This window comes from Solanum tuberosum, unplaced genomic scaffold, assembly GCF_000226075.1.
Source record: "Solanum tuberosum cultivar DM 1-3 516 R44 unplaced genomic scaffold, SolTub_3.0 scf00448, whole genome shotgun sequence".
NCBI classification, from domain to species: Eukaryota; Viridiplantae; Streptophyta; class Magnoliopsida; order Solanales; family Solanaceae; genus Solanum; species Solanum tuberosum.
This window is the reverse complement of record NW_006239367.1, coordinates 88268-102351: the sequence shown is the minus strand read 5'-3', so window position 1 is coordinate 102351 and position 14084 is coordinate 88268. Positions and strand designations below refer to the sequence as shown.

The window sequence follows — 14084 nt, the reverse complement described above, 5'->3', positions numbered from 1 at the left end:
AAACTTCTAATGGATGACATAGATGAGCTTTTCTCAGAATTCAATATCATATTTGAGTTTTTTCCCTATATTTTATTTACACTTTTTCAACGACATTCTACAAAACAGATTCCAAATATACTAAAATATATGTAAAAAATGAACAAGCATGCGGTCTAATGTAATTTTTCAATTTCCTTTAATATTATATCAATAATTTTTCTTTTGTCAAGGGGATTCAATAATTTAATTTATTTTTTGAGAAAAAAAATCATTTGTTCCCTAGTTATTCTAATTTTCCGTCAACGGGACTGATCTATTGAACCCCCTAGGCCCATTTAGCTCCTTCTCTCTCATACTCTCTATTGTTTTTGATTGTCATTAATCAAATATTTATAATTTGAAATTTATTTTAATGAATAAACAGATAATTAATTTTATAAGAGCTTTTTAAGTAGTTACTCCCTTTTGTCCATATTACATGTAGTCTAAACAAAATGAATGGTTTTTTACTTTATTAAGTAGGTATCAAATTCTCATATTTTTAATAGGTACTATTATTTAATCAAGGATAATTTAATCAAACACCCCTTTTACTTTCTAGGGGTTAATGACTTTTTAAGGGGTACACAAGAATATATGGATCGAAAAAAAGAGTAATTAAGACATTAATAGTAACATTAAATATTGATAAAATTCAAAGATGACAATGTTCAAATCAGGAGGAAGATGAAACAACATCAATGGCACAACCCAAGGGCGAAGCAGCTCAAACAATATAATTCTTGTATTTAACTTCATGCACCACTGTGATCTCTTGTTTGGAATGCAGGCCTGTCAATTTTAGGTAAAAGAAGAAAGGTTAAAAATCATTACCTAAGTCTCACGCCTCAAAAGTTAGCTATTTAGGTGGAAGAACCCAAATTTATTTAAGTGTCACGCTAGCTCCTTTCAACTAACATGGAACACACGGGATCATAAAAATCACCCCCACTTGAATACCAACTACCTCATAGGTCATGACTGAGCCCAGTTGATCACGATTGACACCCTTTTTAAGTCCAAACCACCACTTAGAGCATTGGCCCCGTGCGATGAACTCTGATACCATGTTTAGGCCTAAATCACATCTCAAAGCCTTAGCTACCACATACACTAGCTCCCCATTCATTCGATGTGGGACACACATGATCATAACAAAACATCAATTGTCAATTCAAAATTAATTAAGAATTAACTTACCAAATCCATCAGCAAGCAAAGTGTACTCATATACCAAGTCCATGCATATAAAAGGTATGTTTCTCTCATCAATGTTAGGAAATACTGATTTTATGTCTTTTACTTTGGTGTTGAAAGCAAGCTTTGCAGCATATAGGTATTGTATTGGTTTAGCTCTTCCAAAAGGCTTTTTGGGGTCAATTATACCAACCTGTACACAAATGCACAATTAACAAAAAATACAATCTTATTTTTTGAAAAAGAAATTAACAAATTAGACAATAATGTAGGTACCATAGCTGCATAGTCATAGAAGAAAGAAGAAGCATAGAGATTTTTGAATCCTTGTTCACCTCCACCATCCAAATCCCACCAAATGTACATTTTTTATGCTTGCATGGTGCCTTAATTTTGAGTGCTTTTTTAGCTAATGTGCTACATTTCTTCAAGCTTGAACCTTGTTTTGGTGATGATGCTTTGTAATCCACTCCATTGTAAGTGTAATAACCTTTAATTAACCAAATCATAATTTATTAAAGTAGTATAACAAACATTAACAACTAATAAGATACTCCCTCTGTGATACTCCCTCCGTCCCATTTTATATGTCACCTTTTTACTTTGCAGTTGCATTAAGAAATGATGTAACTTTGCCCTTCTACCCTTATTTAATTTTTTTGGAACTCAAGTTTTCAATCAATGAATATGAATTAATTTATTTTGATTAATTAATTTAACCAATGAACTTGAATCATTTACTTAGTTTTTCTAAGTTGGTCAAATGTATATTTTCAAGGCTAATAACTCACCAGGGTAAAAAGGAACAATATGGTAATTTATGCATTGATTTTATGAAATGACAAGTATTATATATGAATCAACTATTTATAGAAAAGAATGACATATAAAATAGGACGGAGAGAGTAAGTCATTATACACGCACACGAAAAAAAAAACTCTCTAAAGAGCAAAGAGTTTCCCAAAGTGAGCTAAAATATTACAAACAGTAATAGAAGTTCTACTAACAATTAAGGGATTAGAGAGGACTAATCTTACCACTATAACCTCCCAAAATACATGGACTACTTGATGAGTTTCCAGAAGCTTTGAAAATCTCAGTTCTAGCTGCTAATTGACCATAGCTTAAATAGCTGTTACACATTATTGATTAATTTGACAGAACATAAAATATATATATAAAAAAAAAGACTAGTTATAAATATCAATTTACTAGGTTACCTGTGAACATAGATGTCATAATTAGTTCCCAAAAGAGATTTATTAAGGACATATGGCTCTCCATTTGGTACTTTGGGAGCCTTTAAAGCACTTCCTTTTGAGATGGCATATGTCATTTGCACTGATTCACCTCCTAGATCAATTGTAGCTACTATTCTTTCATATTTTTTTACCCAAATTCCCTAATAGGTAGTTCAAGGCTACCTGCATTACACAAAAATAAACGAAATTAAAAAATCATGTAATTTTGGTCACCTATATGATATCCCAATTGAATATTCTATATATTGGTTTGCTAACTTAGGTGAGTGGTTTTTTTTTCTTTTCACTACTAGAAATTAAGTTTTTTTCGACCGTGAATCAATAGAAAATTTGTGCTATAGAACATGATGTTTCCATTCCTTTCCCATTAAATCAGCTCACAGAGAAAAATGTTTGGTGAAAAACATTTTCAATGAAACATTGAGAAAGTTACTAGTTTTACCTTATGAAACATTTACTTTTCTTTGCTACACCAATTCGATCAAAATATCTGTGAGAATGACCACCAATTTTTTTTTCAGTAGAGTAATTTTTTAATAGTTGTTATTTACGCAATAAGATCATGGAGGAAGAAGGAAAGGGAACAATAAAATTGAATTTAGATCTTCTAAGTGGGATATTCTTACAAGTATCATATAAAAGTGTACCTAGGATTTGAAGGTGTCAGGCATGTTGACACGTGTCTAATCCCAACAAGACAAGTCAGTCTCAAACCTAACAATACGAAAGAAATGTGGAAAGTAAAACAATAACAACATAAATGTGGAAAACCTAGTCATTCTAGGTACAAATCACTAGTATAATAATATAAAATTTGAAAGATAATACAAGTCTCAATGTCTTTGTCTCCCAAATAGAACAAAACATAAGTAAGGAACAAGAGGGCTCGTCAGGATGACAAGCATCTACCTCTCAAGTATCCACAGAAGAGCCTCAGATGTAAATAGAAGAAGAGCAATCACACGGATCCGGGCTCGGAACCTACACAAGCGTAGAAACAAGGAGTGAGTACCAAACAACATGATACTCAACAAGTAACCTACTAAACAAGGCAAAACTAAGCTAGAATATGAGTACTCCTTTCATCCTAACCTAGCCGCTTCAACTACAACCTAAAATCATCCCAAGCTAACAGATTTACAAAACACCGTTCACAAGTCTTGGCAATCACAGTCCAACAGTCACTGTTCAACAACCAATAAGCATTAGGTATGTTAATCACAAGTGTCAAGTAGATAAATCACAATTATCATGTAGTTCAATCACAAGTATCAAGTAGGTCAATCACAAGTATCAAGTAGATCAATCTCAAGTATCAAGTTCATTAAAACACAATAGTCATATATACACTTGCCTGAACCATTTCCATCGGCACAATATCACTAGCCGGAGTCATTTCTCATCGGCTTTATATAGTATCACTTGCCAAAACCATTTCCCTTAGGCACAATATCACTAGTCGGAACTATTTCCCTTTGGCTTTATATAATGTCACTTGCCGGAACGATTTCCTTTCGATACAAAATTACTAGTCGAAATCATTTCCCTTCGGCTTTATATAATATAATTTATCAGATCTATTTTCCTCTGGCATAATCATCACATGTCTCATCACGGTGCAAATAAATGAATGTAAATAAGTAATTCCACACCATAAGGAAAATACATAACTCAAGCAATTCAAATTCACTATAATGCCATCAAAGCATTTCATCAATCAACAAATTAGGGTCAACATCAAGGCAATTCACCAAAACACAATTATCAACACGTTGCCTTTTTCATTATTCCCCTTTTTATTCATTAAGATCGATCAAATGGAATAATTGAAGCCATCACCTCAATTCCCATTACTCCCTAACACACACAATGAAGAAAAATACCACATTCTATAAGTTTTACAAGGTTTAGAAGATCACTTACCTTAATTCAATCAAAAGTCAATCTGAGACTTGAGCCTTTTCGAACAATGTCCAAAGTCACAATCTAATTCAACAAGTAATCACAATAATAATCGAGAAATAAGAACACCATATCATACACTTTGAAAAAGGGGTCAAATCAACTCAAAAACCCAATTCCAGAAAAAAGGTTTGAATCTGAAAATCTTTATTTGAAAACATTACCAAAGGCATTTGGAACTCATTGGTGAAAAACATTTCAAAAACGAATTAAAATCAGTTCACAATCACCATTTTATAAAGTGTTTGGGTTCTTAAAGAAACCCCAAATTACTATCCCAAAAATCTTAAACCACTTAAATTCATTAATAAAAATGGGTAAATGAAGACTAGAGATTAGGAATCATTACCCAAATATTTCTTCTCAAAAACCTTGTTCAAATCGTTACCCTAAAGCTTCCGAAACTTAAAAATGGAGAAATCGGGATGAACCTTGAATTTTGAAAGACATTCTATCCGGGGGTCCTCCGCGAACGCGGACCCCTACCCGTGCATGTGTGATTTAATGAATTGGGCCTCCTCGAACGTGGTAGGACTCCCGTGAATGCGGTTGAGCCTCTGCAAATGTGGGGGTCCCCACAACTCCCCTCCGTGAACGAAGGGGGTTTGCACCAGTAACACAAACAACAAATTATCAGCCAACACAAAATCCTCCAAAATGACCCTAGAAATTCGTTCGGAACCCCGTACACACAAACCAAATATGCAATTGACCAAATTTGATGTCCCGGACTCAATGAAACCATCAAAACTTGAATCTGAGGTGTCCTTGACCCGAAATTCGTGAAAGTCACAAGAAACGAACATAACACCTAAAAAAGCCAAATCAAATTCGAGACTTCTAAAAATTCAACCAAGACCTCCTCTAAGCCTAAAATCATCCCCCGAATCCAACGGAAGTCTCAAAATTCCAATCTGACCACATGAACCCCGAATGTTGAGAAAAGTCAATCCAAAAGCTAAAATCTCAACAAATTCAAACTTAGGACCTCAAATCCTCAAAAAGACTCCAAATCTGAAACTGACAACACTCTTAAACCAATTTCTACATTTTAGGACTGATGAAGTTGATGAAATTCCATTTCGACACTTGAAACTTCAAAAGACACAAAAAATCACTTTTTAACAACTTTAGCCTTTCAAATTCAAAAACTTTCATAATTCACAACTTTCTACTCGAAACCAAGTTCAAAATCTAATCATAAATGACTCGGGATTAATATCGAGATGGGCAAAATGATAATTTTATGAAATTTTTAAAAAATGACCAATCGAATTATTACAGAAGGCGGTGAATACATCATTATCTTATAACAAAAATGTCAATAAATTTTTTGTTGGTGTATTATGCATTTTATTATTAAAATAAAATATTAAGTGCATAAGTTAGTGGGTATAAATTTTGGCAGAAGATGACTGATCTTGGGTGTATTTATGTGCCTAATAACCAATTTATCCCATATATATATAGCTAAGTTGAGAGCATTTTTTGTTGTCGGAATTAAGTTTTTAGAGTCTTTTGATGTCGCTTCTTCTAACCAAAATGATTAGATGTTTCAGGGTGAAAAGCAAAGAAGAATGAGCCAAAAGAGGGCACCTGGTCAGAGGTCGAAAAATAGAAGACGAAGTTGCGGAAAAAAAAGGGCCAAGAAGCTGGAGAATACACTATGAGGGAGCATCTCCGCGTCGTGGAGCTAATACGTGTGTGCAGAAAAGGAATTCCACTTAACAGTGGAGTGAGCGATGGGAGCGCGTCGCGGAGAGGTTTCATCTGTGTGCAACTATAGGCGAGGGAATAGGTCCACGACACCAGAAATTGGCCACGTGTTTTATTTTAGACTATAAATAGTTTAAGTGTGTTATTTTTATCATTATCAAATTTGAAAAGACGGGAGCACATTATTTTGGGCGAGTTGGCTAACACCTTCTAGGATTTTTCTTCTACTCTTTCATTTTGGTAAACCCTTGTATGATCCTCAAACATTATTTGATTATATTTTGTGTTATGAGTAGCTAAAGTCCCTTATTATAGGGTTGTAGCTACGGTTAATGGTTTAATACAATTTGTTTCTAGTATGAGAAGGGTTATCTTATGATTTGTTCTTGCATTCTTGTTTAACTATTTTAATGCATGATCAACATTAAAATAAACTCGTTGTCTTCTCTTGAACTCGGAAGATGAATAGAGGTATAGACCAAAGAATGTGGGAAGTGTGTTCATTCTAGGGTAAAGGCTATAATGTTTCGTATATAGGATAGTCTTATACTTATATACCACGCTTGATTAATATGCAAGATGAATGCTTAATGCTCCGTCATTGGTTCATGTCTAACCCCACTCAACGATGTAGTTAGGCTGTCAATGGTGGTAGACGATTAGAATTCGGGAGATCATGATCGTAAAATGAACCTTGCAAATCCATAATGAGGTTAACTCGTTGAATACTAGGATAAATCAATATTATACCAGAGATCGATCTATGCTACAACCCTGGAGCACCTTTTCGAATTGTGAAATTTTCTTGTTTTGAAACCTTTTAATTAAAGTAATTAATTTTTGATAGTGTCTAATTAGTAGTTATAAATGAATTTTCTAAAATTATTTGTCACCCGAGTAAATTTAGTTTAGACATAAGAGAATTGTTATTTGTTAATTTGGAGTCCTTTTGTGTTCGATAATCCGGCTCGAAAGAGTCGTTGTACTACTTGAGTGACCACGTGCACTTGCTTATGCTTTTGGGAGCAACAATGACTATTGGTTCTTGTAACTTATATGGTCATTAGTTCTTGTAACTCTCATGGTCATTAGTTTCTTGTAACTCATGTGATCATTAGTTTCTTGTAACTCATGTAACATCTATCACATTTAGCTACCTACATTACTACCCCTCATTCTACCTATTGATTATATGGAAGACTTCTTCACCTATAAATAGTGGTGTTTCTTCCTTTGTGAAGCATCTCAAACAAGATGAGAAGTGTGAAATAATATTGTAGTGTGTAGTAGTGAAAGAGAGAGTTGAGACATAGAAAAACATTCTAAGTCTTCAACTTTATTCACTATATACAAGAGAGTATTTATATGTTGAAGGAAGATATTCTTATGTGGAGCTTTGGACTCTTCAACTAATCCGAAGTTGCTTGAGTTGTACAATTGGGATGTTGTATCCCGGAGGGGACAAGTCAAGAGTATTACTGCTGGATCGGTGTAGATTATTCCGCAGTGGGCTTGAATATCCTTAAAGAGAGCGAGATATCCGCGGCTCAGCCTAAAAATTTGTTTATACATTTTTGTTCATATTATTTCAACTGTATTTTGTTATATTTGTGGTATATTACACAAGCAATTTTAAGGAGAGACATGTTTTTGTTACATTTTGAAAAAGTGCGGATATAAAAATAAGGATCACAACATAATTCCGCTCAACATCACTCTCTTCAAGAGATGGAAGAGAAGAGGTGTACGATAATGTATTTTTCTACTTGCTCAATTCAAGTGGAGAAAAGTTAAAGGAAAAAAAACTTTTTTACCAAGTATTTTCATGAATAAAGTGATACTACTTTTCATTAAAAAAAATGATATTTAAATTCTTAAAATAGTGGGGGATCATGAAATGAGAAAAAAAAATCATTATGAAAAAAATGTCTTTTGCATCTTTGAGAAATGCTCTTAAAAAAGAGTATTACAAGTGCATATATTTATTATGGAATAAATCACATGTTGTTGTTTGGCTATAATGAGATGAATTTTTTGGCTCTAACATGAGAGTTATAAATAAATAATGAAAAATATGTTGAGTAGCCATTTAACATGAAATGTTTTGGTTGAGATAAATTTCATTCTTGGAATGAAAAAATAGCATAAAACATGTGATGAATTTTTTCCTTGTCAAGTCACATAATTTTGAAAAAATTGTGAAATACAATTGGTTGTGTGAGTCTTGCAACTCATTTTTATTCAATTGTTAAAATAGTGTGATAAAGAAAGAAGGAGTTTGATAACCTAAACAGAAATATGAGATATGTGACTAATTGCACTTTATATGATATTGTGTATAAAGTATAACATGTATAAGCAAATCAAGTAAATTTACTTGGTACGAAATTTGGTGGCTTGTTTTATGAGAAAAAATATTATGCTATAATCAAAAGATTTGTTGGTGCAGATGAGAAAAACTTGGTGCTATTTGTTGGAAGTGAGAAAAGCAAATTATATTGCTTGCTTCTCTACTATGGAGGTTGAAGTAAAAAAATATTAAGTTTCAAGAAAAAGTGAATTGATTTTACTATATCAAAAACTTTATTTTGAGAAATTAATTTTCCTAATTTTGATTAATTGTGATAGTACCAATATAATGGTAGAATACAAAATTGTTATTATAACGGTAAATTCAGACTCATGAGAAGAAAACACAATATTGTGAAATCATATTGATCATTGGTATACCATCAATATTTATTTTGTTAAAATTTGTGATAATCTTGCAGATTTATGAACTAAGGTCTTAGCAAGATAAAGAGTCTGAAACACATCGAGGGGGATGAAATTGAAGCTCATAAATCCTAAGTCATATATGAGGAAACCCAATCTGGGACTAGATATCCTTTAACCAGGTTCAATGGGAAGAACGAATCATATGATTACTTGTGAAATGCACTAATATTAATTTAATTCAATCCCTATGATGTAAGTGCATTTATCCTATAATGATTTGTGTAGGTTGAGTCTTGAACTCTTAGTGAAAGTTTGTATATCATATGTGTGGGGTGTCAAATTATAGAGCATCCTTGACAGATTTCACCTATGTGAGTGTGAAAGTAGGCAGCTTTCTATGAGAATGAGCTTGTTCTCAAAAACACTCATGAAACTGGGATAGCACAAGACCGTAATGTTCTGGCTAAAACTGCTTATGTCAACACCTTGATTATTGTGTGTAAGCAGTTATACTTTATTTTCCTCAAGCAGTCATAGTTCAAGTCTGAGACCACTACTGACTCTGGAGTAAAGGTTATTGTTTTACTAAGTGAAGGTTCAATGCAAAACACACCTTCATTATGCATAATAGTCTCCCTTCAACTAAATTGGTGAACTCTCTTATTTTAATATTAAAATGAGTGGGGGAATGTTGGTGTATTATGCATTTTATTATTAAAATAAAATATTAAGTGCATAAGTTAGTAGGTATAAATTGGATTGTGGTAGAAGATGACTATTGGTTCATGTAACTTATATAGTCATTAGTTCTTGTAACTCTCATGGTCATTAGTTTCTTGTAACTCATGTAACATCTATCACATTTATCTACCCACATTACTACCCCTCATTCTACCTATTGATTATATGAAAGACTTCTTCACCTATAAATAGTGGTGTATCTTCCTTTGTGAAGCATCTTCAAACAAGATGAGAAGTGTGAAATAATATTGTAGTGTGTAGTAGTGAAAGAGAGGGTTGAGACATAGAAAAATATTCTAAGTCTTCAACTATATTCACTATATACAAGAGAGTATTTATTATATGTTGAAGGAATGTGTTCTTATGTGGAGCTTTGGACTCTTCAACTAATCCGGAGTTGCTTGAGTTGTACAATTGGGTTGTTGTATCCTGGAGGGGACAAGTCAAGAGTATTATTGTTGGATCGATGCAGTTATGCCGTAGTTGGCTTGAATCTCTTTAAAGAGAGCGAGATATATGCGCCTCAGCCTAAGATTTGTTTATACATTTTTGTTCATATTATTTCAACTGTAATTTGTTATATTTGTGGTATATTACACCAATAATTTTTAATAACGACTAATTAAGGGATAATTATATTGGAAAAATCTTTTTGGCCAGAAAATTTGGCCAGAATAATTTTTTTTCTATGTTATTTTACCTTTTTAAACATTTTTACCCTTTTAACTTTAATACATTTAACTAAAAAATAGAAAAAAGATCTGTTTATTTTAAAATAAAAAAAATTGTAATGTTTTTTAATTTCTAGCTAAATTTTCTGGTCATTTAACACTTCCCAATTATATTATGTCGGATTGGTTATTGATAGCGGAAACAACAAAAACACAATCATATAGATCAAATATGAAATCTGCACTAATAATTATTAAACACTAATAAATTTGAAGTGTCATACCCAAAAATATGAACCTTCTTGCGTACCATCGAGGACTGAAACCCATTCCGCCTTGTAATTAGGAGTAGTTTCATTCTTGAATAAATCTCCCACCTTAATAATACATACAAAAAATGAAAAATCTCAATCAGAATAATAATGAAGGACAATATAATGTTTCTCAAGATTTATTTTCTAAAATATATAATTAATAAAAAAATAAAGGAAAAAAGGAAAGAAAATTAAGAATCCCTTGATATTGTTCTTTGACACTGAAATATAGAGGAGATTGATAAAGCCCTTTGAGCATAAGTATTCAGAACACGTAATCACACTTCTTCTATAATCGTGGAATCCCAGCTAGTTATCAAACACCTTGACTAATTTCACACGAATACTTGTCATTTCCCACCAACCACAGGAAACCACAAGTAGCAGGTTACTCTATCCACCAATATACATGTGCTTTTGTTTCTTTTATTTCTTAGTGAATCCGTTTGAACTCAGTGTGCAGCTAACCATATAAATCCTTGCCCACAAACTGTTTGATGTTTTTTCTCAATGAATTTCTGCAAATTGGTTTAAGATGGAGAATTCTCTTGTTGTGTTGCAATTGCTGGTTTCCAAATGGCATAAAAGTGTGACACCATGGATGTGTTCCGTATTAAAAGTAGGAAAATAAGTTCTACTGGTGACATTTCACATTAATTTGTCCCTCCCTCATCCCCCATAGCCCTACTAATATGAATGATTATGTCATTCTAATCTTGATATAGTTTCAATAGGCATATTCTTATTGGTATGATATATTAGTTTCAATAGGATCTAACAAATAATACCACTCGTATTGCTCTTTAAACGAAATTGGTATGATATAATATTTACGGTTAATTCAATTAGTAAAATGAAACACTGCATATTAATATTGTCATAGGTTAACTAAGCGGGCTAATTTATTTACTTGCAAGAATATATAGAATAGGATTTCATAACTGCTATGTCTTCTACTAAGCAAACTGCATCATGAGCTTTACATAGAGGCAGAATTTGAATTTCTTCGTGTGCTTAGAATGCGTTCTTTCATCTAGAGAATGAGCTTGTAGAGACCAAAAACGGAGAAAAAGGACACAATTTTGACACAAAAGTATGAGATTGGTAAATTGTTGGGCCAAGATAGATTTTCCAAAGTTTATCTTGCAAGGAACCTAAAAATAGGGCAAAATATACAAGTAATTTAGTTAAAGGGAATTCAAATACCCTAAAGTACCAACAAGGGTTGTGGTGGAGTGGTAAGCACCCCTTTGTCCAGTGGTGGATCCAGGATTTGAAGGCTATAGGTGCTCACTTCCTTTAGTGTAAAGTTGCTTGCCAAGAAGGGTTTCCTTCTAAAAACTTATATTTTTTATAGTTTAGTTAGTAAATGAAATATTAAAAATAGAAAAGTGAAAAAACAATAAATCGAAAAGGAAAAAAAGAAGCAAATAACAATGAATTGGAATAAAAAGAAGAAAAGGAAAAAAAACAACAAGCAAATAACAATGAATAGGAATAAAAAGAAGAGTAAAAAAAAACTCAGTTCGATGGGATTCGAACCATCAAAGTTGAGGGTATCGACATAAGCTTTAACTTTGCTCTGTGAACCAAACGTCAACCCTTTTTATTTAGTGGGTGCTCACGAATTGATTATATCTATTTTTCAGTAGTTTCTAAAAGCATATAAAAAATTTCCGACGGAGTTAATGGGTGCTCGAGCACCCGATAGGTGCTCACAAATTGATTATATCTATTTTTCAGTAGTTTCTATAAGCATATACAAATTTCCGTCGGAGTTAATGGGTGCTAGAGCACCCGATACTTCGTATGTGGGTCCGCCCCTACCTTTGTCCTTAACCAGAGGTCTCGGGTTTGAGTCCCCTTGGGTACAGAGTTGCTTTGTTAGAGAGCTTTTTAACCCCCAATATGGGACTTTTCTACGTAAATCTGAATCCATTCTTGATCCAAATCTATTTTCAAGAATCTTATTAGCTAAGTTGATGGGCCATAATTGGTTCAACAAAGGATTCAAGCAAGTTGATAAACCACCAATTTTGGATCGAGAAAAGGATGATTTACCTCATAGCGTCTTTGATATTGTGGATGATTCAGATGCAAAGTGTTCCTAGACACGGAGCAAATCTCATCACCAATGAAGCCTACTTGTGTGAATTCTTTCGATACTATTTCTATTTCTCCTAAGTTTGATCTCTCCAACTTGTTTGAGAAAGACAAAAGTCGTTGGTCGGATTCTAGATTCATGATACAAATGTATGTGTCCAGTATCATCTCAAGGCTAGATCAGGAAGTTGCTTTCATGGTGAGTTTTAAGGTAAACTTATCTGAATTGTATGACAATCGCATTTTTAAAGATTAAGATGTTAGGGTGTTACTTGAATATTCTTCAACACGTCCTCTCATTCACGTATTGATCGTTCCAATTCTTGGGGTTGAAAAGTGGAAAAAATTTGTGGGGGTGAAATTTCACTTAAGAAGAAAATTGAGGGGGCTAATTAGTAACATTTTTTTTATTTTTAATTGGTTGATTCATAAAATCTTGAAGAATGGAGTGTGATTTTCTTCTTCATTAGAGTATTAATTGGAACTCATTTAGAATAGATATATTTGAATGAAAAGAAAGTAAAATGATAATGCAAATTGTAAAATGATAATGCAAATTAACCCTTTTCTTTATTTATCCTCAGGTAAGCATTGTAACAATGATAAAATTATCTCTACGGACATAAAGGTCATGAATTCGAGTCGTGGAATTAGTCATTGATATTTACGCCGTGTAAGTTTCCTCGATTACAACCCTTGGGTGCGACCCTTTTTCATATCATGTGTGAATGTAAGATACTTCGTGCACTACCCCTTTATTATCATATTGGGTTTATGATATATATTTTTTTGTCATTTCTCTTTTTGTTTGTTGTCTTGAAGTTATATGTCTGTTAACTCGTTGGAAATTCCTGATAGTGTTTCCCCTCATCTCATGTAAAACAATTATATTACTTGTCTATTTGTAATCGTGTTGTTAAATCCTCTAAGGCTCTAATTATTTTAAAAACCAATATAAAGATTTTCAAGAGGAGAAATTTGGTTATAGTTATTCAATTTATATTTGTAGGAAATTCGAGCCCACCCATAAGAGGTGCTTTAAGGCCCATTCGGGTAACTAGTTAGCCCTAATAATTTCTATTTAAACACACATATGATATGTTATTAAAAAGAGAGAAAGAGACAACATATAAAAAGAATATAGCAATCTACACATTATTCCCTCCTCAATCAATTAAGGTTTAGGCTGCGGTATAGGGGTTGCTACTACATATTTGACAACCACCATCGAGTAGTAAAATTCAACTGCGGTTCATCCTACTCTTCCTCTTCCGCTACGACAAGAACAAGTAAGTTCTCTGGATTATGTATGTTATCTAATTTGATTTAAATTAATGATGATATGTAATCTTACAATATTTTTACAAGTTCACCATTT

The 14084-nt window shown here is 32.8% G+C and overlaps 1 pseudogene; it reads right to left on the bottom strand.

Annotated features, from left to right (window-relative positions):
* Positions 1-697: 697 nt before the first annotated feature.
* LOC102588656 (apyrase-like) lies at positions 698-12847 on the bottom strand (annotated as a pseudogene).
* Positions 12848-14084: the final 1237 nt, after the last annotated feature.